A 12730-nucleotide genomic window follows, 5' to 3' on the forward strand; every position below is an offset into this window, starting at 1 on the left:
GAAAAAGGACCCAGGAGAATATTTGAAGAGATTATAGTTAAAAATGTCCCTAAAATGGGAAAGGAAATAGCGACCCAAGCGCAGAAAGTGCAGAGAGTCCCATACAGGATAAACCCAAGGAGAAACGTGCTGAGACACAGAGTAAGCAAACTGGCAAAAATAAAAGACACAGAAAAATTGTTGAAAGCAGCAAGGGAAAAATGACAAATAACATACAAGGGAACTCCCATAAGTTCTCCCACAGCTGATTTCTCAGCAGAAACTCTACAAGCCAGAAGGGAGTGGAATGATATACTTAAAGTGATGAAAGGGAAAAACCTACAACCAAGTCTACTCTACACAGCAAGGATCTCATTCAGATTCGATGGAGAAATCAAAAGCTTTACAGACAAGCAAAAGCTAAGAGAATTCAGCACGACCAAACCAGCTCTACAAAAAATGCTAAAGGAACTTCTCTAAGTGGGAAACACAAGAGAAGAAAAGGACCTACAAAACAAATGCAAAACGATTAAGAAAATGGTCATAGGAACATACATATCGATAATCACCTTAAACGTGAATGCATTAAATGCTCCAACCAAAAGACACAGGCTTGCTGAATGGATACAAAAACAAGACCCATATATATGCTGTCTACAAGAGACCCACTTCAGACCTAGGGACACATACAGACTGAAAGTGAGGGGATGGAAAAAGATATTCCATGCAAATGGAAATCAAAAAGAAAGCTGGAGTAGCTATACTCAGATCAGATAAAATAGACTTTAAAATAAAAAATGTTACAAGAGACAAGGAAGGACACTACATAATGATCAAGGGATCAATCCAAGAAGAAGATATAACAATTATAAATATATATGCACCCAACATAGGAGCACCTCAATACATAAGGCAACTGCTAACAGCTATAAAAGAGGAAATTGACAGTAACACAATAATAGTGGGGGACTTTAACACCTCACTTACACCAATGGACAGATCATCCAAAATGAAAATAAATAAGGAAACAGAAGCTTTAAATGACACAATAGACCAGATAGATTTAATTGTTATTTATAGGACATTCCATCCAAAACAGCAGATTACACTTTCTTCTCAAGTGCGCACGGAACATTCTCCAGGATAGATCACATCTTGGGCCACAAATCAAGCCTCAGTAAATTTAAGAAAATTGAGATCATATCAAGCATCTTTTCTGACCACAATGCTATGAGATTAGAAGTGAATTACAGGGAAAAAAAACGTAAAAAACACAAACATATGGAGGCTAAATAATACGTTAGTAAACAACCAAGAAATCACTGAAGAAATCAAAGAGGAAATCAAAAAATACCTAGAGACAAATAACAATGAAAACATGACGATCCAAAACCTATGGGATGCAGCAAAAGCAGTTCTAAGAGGGAAGTTTATAGCTATACAAGCCTACCTCAAGAAACAAGAAAAACCTCAAGTAAGCAATGTAACCTTACACCTAAAGGAACTAGAGAAAGAAGAACAAACAAAACCCAAAGTTAGCAGAAGGAAAGAAATCATAAAGATCAGAGCAGAAATACATGAAATAGAAACAAAGAAAAGAATAGCAAAGATCAATAAAACTAAAGGCTGGTTCTTTGAGAAGATAAACAAAATTGATAAACCATTAGCCAGACTCATCAAGAAAAAAAGGGAGAGGACTCAAATCAATAAAATGAGAAATGAACAAGAAGTTACAACAGACAAAACAGAAATATAAAGCATCCTAAGAGACTACTACAAGCAACTCTATGCCAATAAAATGGACAACGTGGAAGAAATGGACAAATTCTTAGAAAGGTATAACCTTCCAAGACTGAACCAGGAAGAAACAGAAAATATGAACAGACCAATCACAAGTAATGAAATGGAACCTGTCATTAAAAATCTTCCAACAAACAAAAGTCCAGGACCAGATGGCTTCACAGGTGAATTCTATCAAACATTTAGAGAAGAGCTAACACCCATCCTTCTCAAACTCTTCCAAAATATTGCGGAGGAAGGAACACTCCCAAACTCGTTCTATGAGGCCACCATCACCTTGATACCAATCCCAGACAAAGATACCACAAAAAAAGAAAATTACAGACCAATATCACTGATGAATATAGATACAAAAATCCTCAACAAGGGACTTCCCTGGTGGCACAGTGGTTGGGAGTCCGCCTGCCAATGCAGGGGACATGGGTTCGAGCCCTGGTCCGGGAAGATCCCACATGCCGCGGAGCAACTAAGCCCGTGCGCCACAACTACTGAGCCCGCATGCCGCAACTGCTGAAGCCTGCGCACCTAGACCCTGTGCTCTGCAACAGGAGAAGCCACCGCAATGAGAAGCCCGTGCACCATAACGAAGACCCAATGCAGCCAAAAATAAATAAATTTATATAAAAAAAAAATCCTCAACAAAATACTAGCAAACAGAATCCAACAACACATTAAAAGGATCATACACCATGATTAAGTGGGATTTATCCCAGGAATGCAAGGATTCTTCAGTATACACAAATCAATCAATGTGATACACCATATTAACAAACTGAAGAATAAAAATCGTATGATCATCTCAATAGATGAAGAAAAAGCTTTTGACAAAATTCAACACCCATTTATGATAAACACTCTCCAGAACATGGGCATAGAGGGAATCTACCTCAACATAATAAAGGCCATATATGACAAACCCACAGCAAACATCATTCTCAATGGTGAAAAACTGAAAGCATTTCCTCTAAGATCAGGAACGAGACAAGGATGTCCACTCTCACCACTATTATTCAACATAGTTTTGGAAGTCCTAGCCACAGCAATCGGAGAAGAAAAGGAAATAAAAGGAATACAAATTGGAAAAGAAGAAGTAAAACTGTCACTGTTTGCAGATGACGTGATACTATACATAGAGAATCCTAAAAATGCCACCAGAAAACTACTAGAGCTAATCAATGAATTTGGTAAAGTAGCAGGATACAAAATTAATGCACATAAATCTCTTGCATTCCTATACACTAATGATGAAAAATCTATAAGAGAAATTATGGAAACACTCCCATTTACCATTGCAACAAAAAGATAAAATACCTAGGAATAAGCCTACCTAGGGAGACAAAAGACCTGTATGCAGAAAACTATAAGACACTGATGAAAGAAATTAAACGTGATACCAACAGATGGAGAGATATACCATGTTCTTGGATTGGAAGAATCAATATTGTGAAAATGACTATACTACCCAAAGCAATCTACAGATTCAATGCAATCCCTATCAAATTACCGATGGCATTTTTTACGGAACTAGAACAAATCATCTTAAAATTTGTATGGAGACACAAAAGACCCCGAATAGCCAAAGCAGTCTTGAGAGAAAAAAACGGAGCTGGAGGAATCAGACTCCCTGACTTCAGACCATGCTACAAAGCTACAGTAATCAAGACAATATGGTACTGGCATAAAAACAGAAACATAGATCAATGGAACAAGACAGAAAGGCCAGAGATAAACCCGCACACCTATGGTCGACTAATCTATGACAAAGGAGGCAAGGATATACAATGGAGCAAAGACAGTCTCTTCAATAAGTGGTGCTGGAAAAACTGGACAGCTACATGTAAAAGAATGAAATTAGAACACTCCCTAACACCATACACAAAAATAAACTCAAAATGGATTAGAGACCTAAGTGTAAGACCAGACACTATAAAACTGTTAGAGAAAAACATAGGAAGAACACTCTCTGACGTAAATCAGAGCAAGATCTTTTTTAATACACCTCCTAGAGTAATAGAAATAAAAACAAAAATAAACAAATGGGACCTAATGAAACTTCAAAGCTTTTGCACAGCAAAGGAAACCATAAACAAGATGAAAAGACAACCCTCAGAATGGGAGAAAATATTTGTAAATGAATCAACGGACAAAGGATTAATCTCCATTATATATAAACAGCTCATGCAGCTCAATATTAAAGAAACAAACAACCCAATCCTAAAATGGGCAGAAGACCTAAATAGACATTCCTCCAAAGAAGACATACAGATGGCCAAGAAGCACATGAAAAGCTGCTCAACATCACTAATTATTAGAGAAATGCAAATCAAAACTACAATGAGGTATCATCTCACACCAGTCAGAATGGCCATCATCAAAAAATCTAGAAACAATAAATGCTGGAGAGGGTGTGGAGAAAAGGCAACACTCTTGCACTGCTGGTGGGAATATGAATTGGTACAGCCACTATGGAGAACAGTATGGAGGTTCCTTAAAAAACTAAAAATAGAATTACCATATGACCCAGCAATCCCACTACTGGGCATATACCCAGAGAAAGCCATAATTCAAAAAGACACATGCACCCCAATGTTCCTTGCAGCACTATTTACAATAGCCACGTCATGGAAGCAACCTAAATGCCCATCGACAGAGGAATGGATAAAGAATTGTGGTACATATATACAATGGAATATTAGCCATAAAAAGGAACAAAATTGAGTCATTTGTTGAGACGTCGATGGACCTAGAGACTGTCATACAGAGTGAGGTAAGTCAGAAAGAGAAAGACAAATACTGTATGCTGACACATATATATGGAATTTTAGAAAAAAAATGTCATGAAGAACATAGGGGTAAGACAGGAATAAAGACACAGACCTACTAGAGAATGGACTTGAGGATATGGGGAGGGGGAAGGGTAAGCTGTGACAAAGCGAAAGAGCAGCATGGACATATATACAGTACCAAACGTAAGGTAGATAGCTAGTGGAAAGCAGCCACATAGCACAGGGAGATCAGCTCGGTGCTTTGTGACCGCCTGGAGGGGTGGGATAGGGAGGGTGGGAGGGAGACGCAAACGGGAGGGGATATGGATATATATGTATATGTATAACTGATTAAATCTGTTATAAAGCAGAAAAAAATAAATAAAAATAAATTTTAAAAAAAAGGGTTTCATCTTCAAGGAATTCATGGAAAAGACTCTGACAAGTACAGGTTTCTGGTAACTGACTATACTGCTGAACTGAATGAATAAGCATTTTCAGAACTCTAATGGAAAACTGATGAATTCATAAAAGTGTTAACAAAAGATCAAGATGAAAAAGAAATTAATTACATGGGACTGAGTGAAATGATGAGGATGATTATAATTTTTGTGACTTTCTGTTTGAATAAAAAAAAATTATTCAACAACTTCTGCTTCTGCCAAGATGAGTAACAAGCACCAGATTTATTCTCCTACCTCAAAAACAAATTTAAAACCTTATGAAATATATGAAACAACAGTTTTCAGATACTGCACATCAGGCAGCACAGAAAAGTGATCACTGAGAGAGAGGAAACAAACAAGGTGAGCTCTATGATTGTCCCAGATTACTGCCTGGAAACATCTTCCAGGCTGCAGCACAGGGAAAGGGAAACCTGGTGAAGTTAGCCATCTCCTGGAATTGATGAGATAATAGAATTGGGAAGCCAAAGTGGCTAGAGTTCACAGGTAAGAATACCAGAGAAAAGAGAGAGCCAGAGAGAGAGCCAGAGCCGGAGAAAGAGAGAGAGAGAGAGGGAAAGAGGAAGAGAGAGAGCTCTCCAGAGGTCTGCAGAGGGTCCCCCTTAAGCCTTTGAGTGAGTACTGATTAGTACATGCACGTGAGGAAACTGTTCTAAGTAGGAAATAAAACATCTCAAAAGGAGAAGACAGAAAAATCTCTGCAACTCACGCCAGGCTGGAATTGTTCAATATTCCCATAGAGAAAATATAAAATCCTCATAATTCATGGGGCATTGAGCACATAGAAAGGTATTGCTTCAGTAATAGGGAAAAGTTAGCCTAGACTAAAGGCTGCTCTGGTTCTTCCTAGCAAAATTCAAAGCAAGCCTTGGTAGAATCAAGCTGTTTCCAAGTAACTTACTTGAGGTTCAGAACAAACCTCAAGAATATTTATAGGAATTTAAATATACCTGTCACCCAACAACATAAAATTCACAGTGTCTGTCATCCAGTCAAAAATTCCCTGAAATGCAAAGAAACAGGAAAACATGACATGTCGTGAGGAGAAAAATCAATCAATAGAAAAAGATCAAAAAATGACACAGATAATACAATGAGTATGCAAGAACATTAAAACAGCTTTTATAACTATATTCCATATATTCAAGAAGACAGCATAAAGAGTGAGTCATAAATAGAGACACTGATGATATAAAAGTAAACTAAGTCAAATTTTTAGAGATAAAAAAATGCAGTAACTGACAACATTTCTCTGGGTAGAATTAAAAACAGATTAGACAATGAAGAAGAAAAGATGCGTGAACCTGAATATATCACAAAAGAAAATACTCAATATGAAAAACGGATAAAAGACTGGAGGAAAAATGAACAGAGCATCAGTGAGCTGTGGGACAACTTTAAGCAGCTAATGTAACTTATAGAGTCACCAAAAGAGGAGGACAGTAAAAATGTTTGAATAATCATGGCCAAACATTTTCCAGTTTTGTTGAAAATGACAGACCTATATATTCAAAAAGGTTAACTAAACCCAAGCATAAGAAACACGAATAAAATGATACTGATACACATCATAATTAAATGGAAAAATGGTACATTACATACAGAGGAACAAAGATATGAACGATAGCAGATTTCTTGCTGAAAACAATACATTCCAGAAGACAGTGGAGAATTATCTCTGAGGTACTGAAAGGAAGAAAAAAAAAGTGTGTCAATGTAGAACTCTACACTCAGTGAAAATATCTTTTAAAAATAAAGAGGAAATGAATTTTTTCAGACATCTAAAAACTGAAAAAATGAATTACCAGCAAAACTGCATTATAAGGAATAATGGAAGAAGTCCCTTAGGCATAATGAAAATGATATCAGGTGGAAATCTGTATGTACACAAAGGAATGAAAAGCACTAAAATGGTTAACATGTGGGTAAATATGAAAGATACTGTTGCTTAATTTTTAAATATTTTAAAAGTTGGTTCTCTGTTAAAAGTAAAAGCAAATAAAATGTTTGTTTCCTTTTATAACATGTAGAAATACAATATATAATGACAATGACATAAAGGCTGGGAAGAGAGAAAGTGAAGTATAATATTACTTAAAGGTAAATTGTGATAAGTTAAAGAAGTGTATTATACACCCTAAAGCAACCACTTTAAAAAAGAAGAAAGAGTGATGGCTAATAAGTCAACAAAGAAGATACATTGGAATCTTTTTTTTAACCCTCCATCTAAAAGAAGGGAGAAAATGAGGGGAAAAGGTAATAAATCATTCAAGATTTCAATGCCACCCAGGGCCATCTGAGGTTGACTCTTTCGAGGACAATTTAGAAGTCATTTCTTTTCATATCTTACAATATTGTAATTCTTAATCCAACTATGAATCTGTGATCTATAGTGAAGTCAAAAGTCAATAATCACGCTACCAGAACCATGTCTCAAATGTGAAGAACCTTGAATTACTACATATTCATACTTCTTCTCAAGCTGAAATATTCTTTATGAGAAACTGTTCAAATATCCATCTGTGTATAACAAGCTGAGTAGGAGGTAGAGTTGTCAGGGTGTAATCTAATAGAGGGAAGTAGGGAGCAAGCGCATCAAATCAAGAACCCTTTTCTGACCCACAGCTTTGTGCTAGTCACTGAATTCCTCCCTGGGAGTACAAAGGAACTCACTTCAACCTGAGCTGGCCGACAGATTCAGTATCGTTATAGATAATAATTTAAGATCTAATACTTAATTGGAAAGTCAGTATGCTAGTTAATGAGATGAATTTTCCATAGACCTAAGATGATAGATAGAGGTTATGTTCAGAAATAAATCAGGAAGGAGTCAGAATACAAACCATCAAGTATACTCAGAATGTCCAGGGTAAAGAAACTAAGAAAACAGTACTGATCAGTCAGCTGCTTTCTTTCTCCCACTTACTCAACACCCTCATTAATCCTCTCTGAATTTGCCTTTTTGTGAGAATACAGTAAGTCAGTGTGTCTGGCTAAGAACAGGTCAGTTATTTTACAGGGCTAGCTGATAGGTTTACCTGCCTGGAATTCTAACAGCTCAATTTCTGCCAAAGTGCACTGTACGCCCTCAGTAGAAACTACATCAAACTGCCCTATCAGGCTTCCATGGTGGCACAGTGGTTGAGAATCTGCCTGCTAATGCAGGGGACATGGGTTCAAGCCATGGTCTGGGAAGACCCCACATGCCGCGGAGCAACTAGGCCCGTGAGCCACAACTACTGAGCCTGCGCGTCTGGAGCCTGTGCTCCACGACAAGAGAGGCCACGATAGTGAGAAGCCTGTGCACCGCGATGAAGAGTGGCCCCTGCTCGCCACAACTAGAGAAAGCCCTTGCACAGAAACGAAGACCCAACACAGCAAAAATTAATTAATTAATTAATAAACTCCTACCCCCAACATCGTCTTTAAAAAAAAAAAAAAAACTGCCCTGTCCTCCAGGACTCTTCTCAGTACCTGGCAGATTGTTGGCAAAAGAAAACCAGAACAGTACAATTTAGTTAATTTAGTTATGAGGACTAATCCATGATCCTCGGCATTATTAGCACTATGCAGTATCCCACTGCGATAACCCACCCTTCCTTTTACAGTTCCTTGAAGCAATGGAGTGATGAGAGAAGGACTGGTGTTAGAACAAAGTTTGATTCATCTAACTGTCCTCCTCTGGATGACTTTCATGTAAATGACAGATGATCCCTGTTTGAAAGTGTTGGGGTTCAAATCCAAGTAGGTAGTATTTGAGGGAAGGAGGGAAGGATATTGAAGAATGAAGACAGGTCAACAATTTCATTTGCTAAAAGGGGAATCATAATCGTCCACACAGCAGTCACACTCTCCTTCCTTCTTCCTAACAGAATCTTGGTTTTGTTTGGGTACCCATGATCTATTTTGGCCGTGTTCAAGGAAAGCTGGACTTATGCCCAGCCAGAGGGCAAGACTGGTATAGTCTAAGTCAATCATTGTGGTCCCATTCTCCTTGCCAGGTATCAGTTTAGACAGGAACATATGACACAACTTTGATGAGAAACTGGTGGGGGGAAGGGTACTATTCACTCTTAAGAAAGACACAGAAAGCAATGTCCTTCTTATTTGACTACACTGAACACGAAGTCCACACGTGCAGAGAATAGAACCAAGAGACTCATAAAGTGGAGCCAGTGTCTTCATCTATCCTTCCTTAAGACTGCCCTTCCTGCAGACCTCTTTTTAAAAATGTTATATAAAAAGTTCTTAGTTCCTCAGCCAGTTGAATAGGATTTTTCTGATACCTGCAGCAGAAATCATTCTCATACAATTTTTTGGCCTACCTATTTCACAAAGAAATAAAATAAACCCAGAAGTAAAGTGACTTAACCAAGGCCATAAAACCAATTAAAGCAAAGCCAGGGCTAGACTAACAATCTTTGTGTACTGAACCCACTTCAATCCAAAGTTAGTATTGGAATATCAAATTTAGATGCACCCACATATCTATGATTAATATGTGATTAATCCATGATTGATAATCATTTTACATAAAGAAATTAACATCACCCCTATCTCTGAATCATTTGTTTTACCTGATTTTCTAAGACTTTTTGCAAATTCTTACAGTGTTAATAATACACACCTCCAGGGTGATAATCAAAATATTCAACAATTGAGATGACAAGAAATCCATCCAGTCAGAATGGACACTGGCTATACTCTAGGACAGGGTTCCAGAGGCTCTTGTTTGCCAGGCCTTACTCATTCAATTGCTAGAATATGCGCATGTCCTGGGTTCCCAGGGAAGGGTATGGGGGCCAAGGCGCTACACAGAGCAGGGAAAGTAGTTTAGTATTTAAAAACCAGTCTGGCTGGACCACTGCAACTGCCTGGTTGTCAATGTTGTGTTCCATAAAACTTAGCACCTAATAATCTCAGATGTGTTTGTTTTATCCCCTCCTCCATATAGACTACAAATTCTTTGAGAACAAAAACAATAACATTTTATTCTGTGTTACCAATAATACTTAGTACCTGGGGGTTCAGTAATTAATAAATATCCTTTTCCCAAAATACTAAAATATGCATGGGGAAGAAAAAGACATTACCTAGTCTCATTCATTCATCCTATAACTTTGTATTAAGTGCTACTAAGTCCCAACCATAGACCAGTGCTAGAAATAGGGAGAAAAGACAGATACAGCTCATGAAAGCCATAAGGTCTATTTTTAAAGTACTCAGATCTTATCTAAATTCCTGAAAAAACAACTGGTATGCATGAGTGCATAGGCCTAGGAGCATAGGGAAGGGCCTTGGGAAAGTATAAATTTTGAGGAAATTTGAGGGCTTCTCAATAGTTGTGCTTCCTCTCTTTTCAGGGTCCCTAAACTTTCCAACAGGAAACTCTTCATTCTCACTGCTAGCTCTTCACCCTCCTTGTTCTCTCTTTAGTATTTGACACTGGTGACCACCACTTACTTGATATTGTTTGTTTCTCCTTCTCTAATCACTCCACTGATCCATTTAGTGGCTCTTCTTCTCTTCCTGAGCCCTAAAAAGGCATGTTTCCTAAGATTTTAATTACTCACCCTTATTTGTGCATTCTTTCCTGTTATGATCCACCGCTACTCCAGCCGCACTCATCAGATTCTGCAGTTGGCTCCCACATCTATTCTCATCCTAAGCATTCAGTCTTTCCCTCAGTTCCAAATCTTCACTGATATCTTCTCCCTGAGTACTCTATACATCCATCCACCACCTCCCAGCTAACCCTCTGCCTACCTAAACCACTTCTGATCATGGCACTGCCACCTTCAAGTCATCCTGTTTTGTAGCCTTGAATAATTTTTGATTCCCCCTCACTCCTTCACCAGCATAGTGATGTGGAACACACCTGAGGTCAGGAGTCAGGTAGACCTGGGTTCAAACCTCGTAAGCACTACTTACTAGCCTCGTAAACTTGGGTATGTTAATTAACCCCGGAGTCTCAGTTCCAAACATTATAAAGTAGAGGCAATATTTCCCAGATTGGGACTTGAATAAATAAGAGTATATAAAACACTTGATGCCCCTTAAACTCAACCATGAAATCAACTGTACAATCTAAATGATGCTTCTTCATCCTTCAAACCTATGTTAAACTATTGTTTTAAATTTTTCTCAATGGAGATATTTTACTTCTCTGAGCCTTAAAGAACTGTGTTTGTACTTTTATGGTAGCACTAAAGCTCCTTTGAAATTGTTGGTACTTACTCACAAACTCGACTTTTGGATTTTCCAGATTTGCTCTGCCCAATATGGTGGCTATTCAAACTTCAGTGTGTCGGACCAGAGAGGGCGCCGCCTCGGGCAGCTGGGTGGCAACCTCATCCCTGAGCTCGGCTGTGGCGCTCCTGGCAGTGCGCACGCGGAGGCTTCTGGGAGCCCGCCTGACGCCCCCGGACACTCAGCGCAGCCGCAGAGGCCGCCGCTGAGCGACTGCTCCTGGCCATGCGCGCACGGAGGCTTCTGAGAGCCTGCCTGACGCCCCCGGACACTCAGCGCAGCCGCAGGGGCCGCCGCTGAGCGACTGCTCCCGGCCATGCGCACGCGGAGGCTTCTGAGAGCCTGCCTGACGCCCCGGACACTCAGCGCAGCCGCAGAGGCTGCCGCTGAGGGGAACCCAGAGCGACCAGGGCGTTCCTAGCTGGAGGCCGCGGGTGGGGACTGGGTGCGTCAGGGGCGCCGGGGGCCTGGCCCCTCCATTTGCCAGCCGCATGCCCTTGAGCAGTCAGTTTTTAACTTCTGTTTCCTCTTCTGTAAAATGGGCATAATGTTAGTACCTACCTTCATAGGACTACTGTGAGGGTTTTGTAAGATAACACGAGTCAAGGGCTTAGGGCGGTGAAAGTGGCCTCCAAATGTTACCTCGTATTCCTTTGGTCATCGCGCAGTGTGTGCTGGGGGGGAGGCACTGAGCCCGGACTCTCCCCCTCCTCAGGAGTGGCCCTGGGAGTCAGTCCCCTACCCCGTCCGAGGCCCCAGTCAGCGTGAGCTGCAGCCTCCACCAGGAGGGCCTGGGACCCTCGGCCTGGGCTTCGCCAACCCTCGGAAAGCTCAGCGGTGGGCAGCCCAGGTCCGAGGTGCCATGGAAGGACAGAATGAGAATGGTCAGTGTCGGTGCAGGGAGAGAAGAGGAGCAGCCCTAAGCCCCCAGGCCTGGATGGGGTAAGTAGTGCGGAAAGCTGGGCCCACCTTACCCACTACTGGGGTTCTGGGAAGACTCCCAGGAGGGAGAAAGTAGAGGAAAGGAATAGAGGCCGAAGAGCTGGAGCCTGGAGTAAGTACCACGCCAAGTGTGCAGGTGTAGAGCACGCAGACCCTCAGGATCCGGATGAGAAGACGGACTACATCAAAAGCAATGGGAAGGTATTAAGTGGGATAGTGACAGGCTCAGATTTGAGCTTCTTAAGACTGGTTGAGACCTGTATTCGTGTGGGTGGTGCAGGTATAGGGCAGGAGAGAAGAACGATGTTTCCAGAGATATTTAGGAGATGGAGTTGCCTGTATTTCATGGAGGTTTAAATGGAAGAGTTAGTTACTGGTTGAGATAGAAAGCTGGAAGGGCCAGATACTGTGGAGCTCTGAGATAAAGGGCCTGTTTGAGAGGCCATGGCGGGAGGGGGTCAAGTTCTTAAAAATGTGGGAGGGAAGGGAGGTAGGTGGATCTGGGCTGGGGCTCTGGAGAGGCCTTTTTTT

This window comes from Mesoplodon bidens (assembly GCF_964165515.1).
Source record: "Mesoplodon bidens genome assembly, chromosome: 8".
In the NCBI taxonomy this organism is placed as follows: domain Eukaryota; kingdom Metazoa; phylum Chordata; class Mammalia; order Artiodactyla; family Ziphiidae; genus Mesoplodon; species Mesoplodon bidens.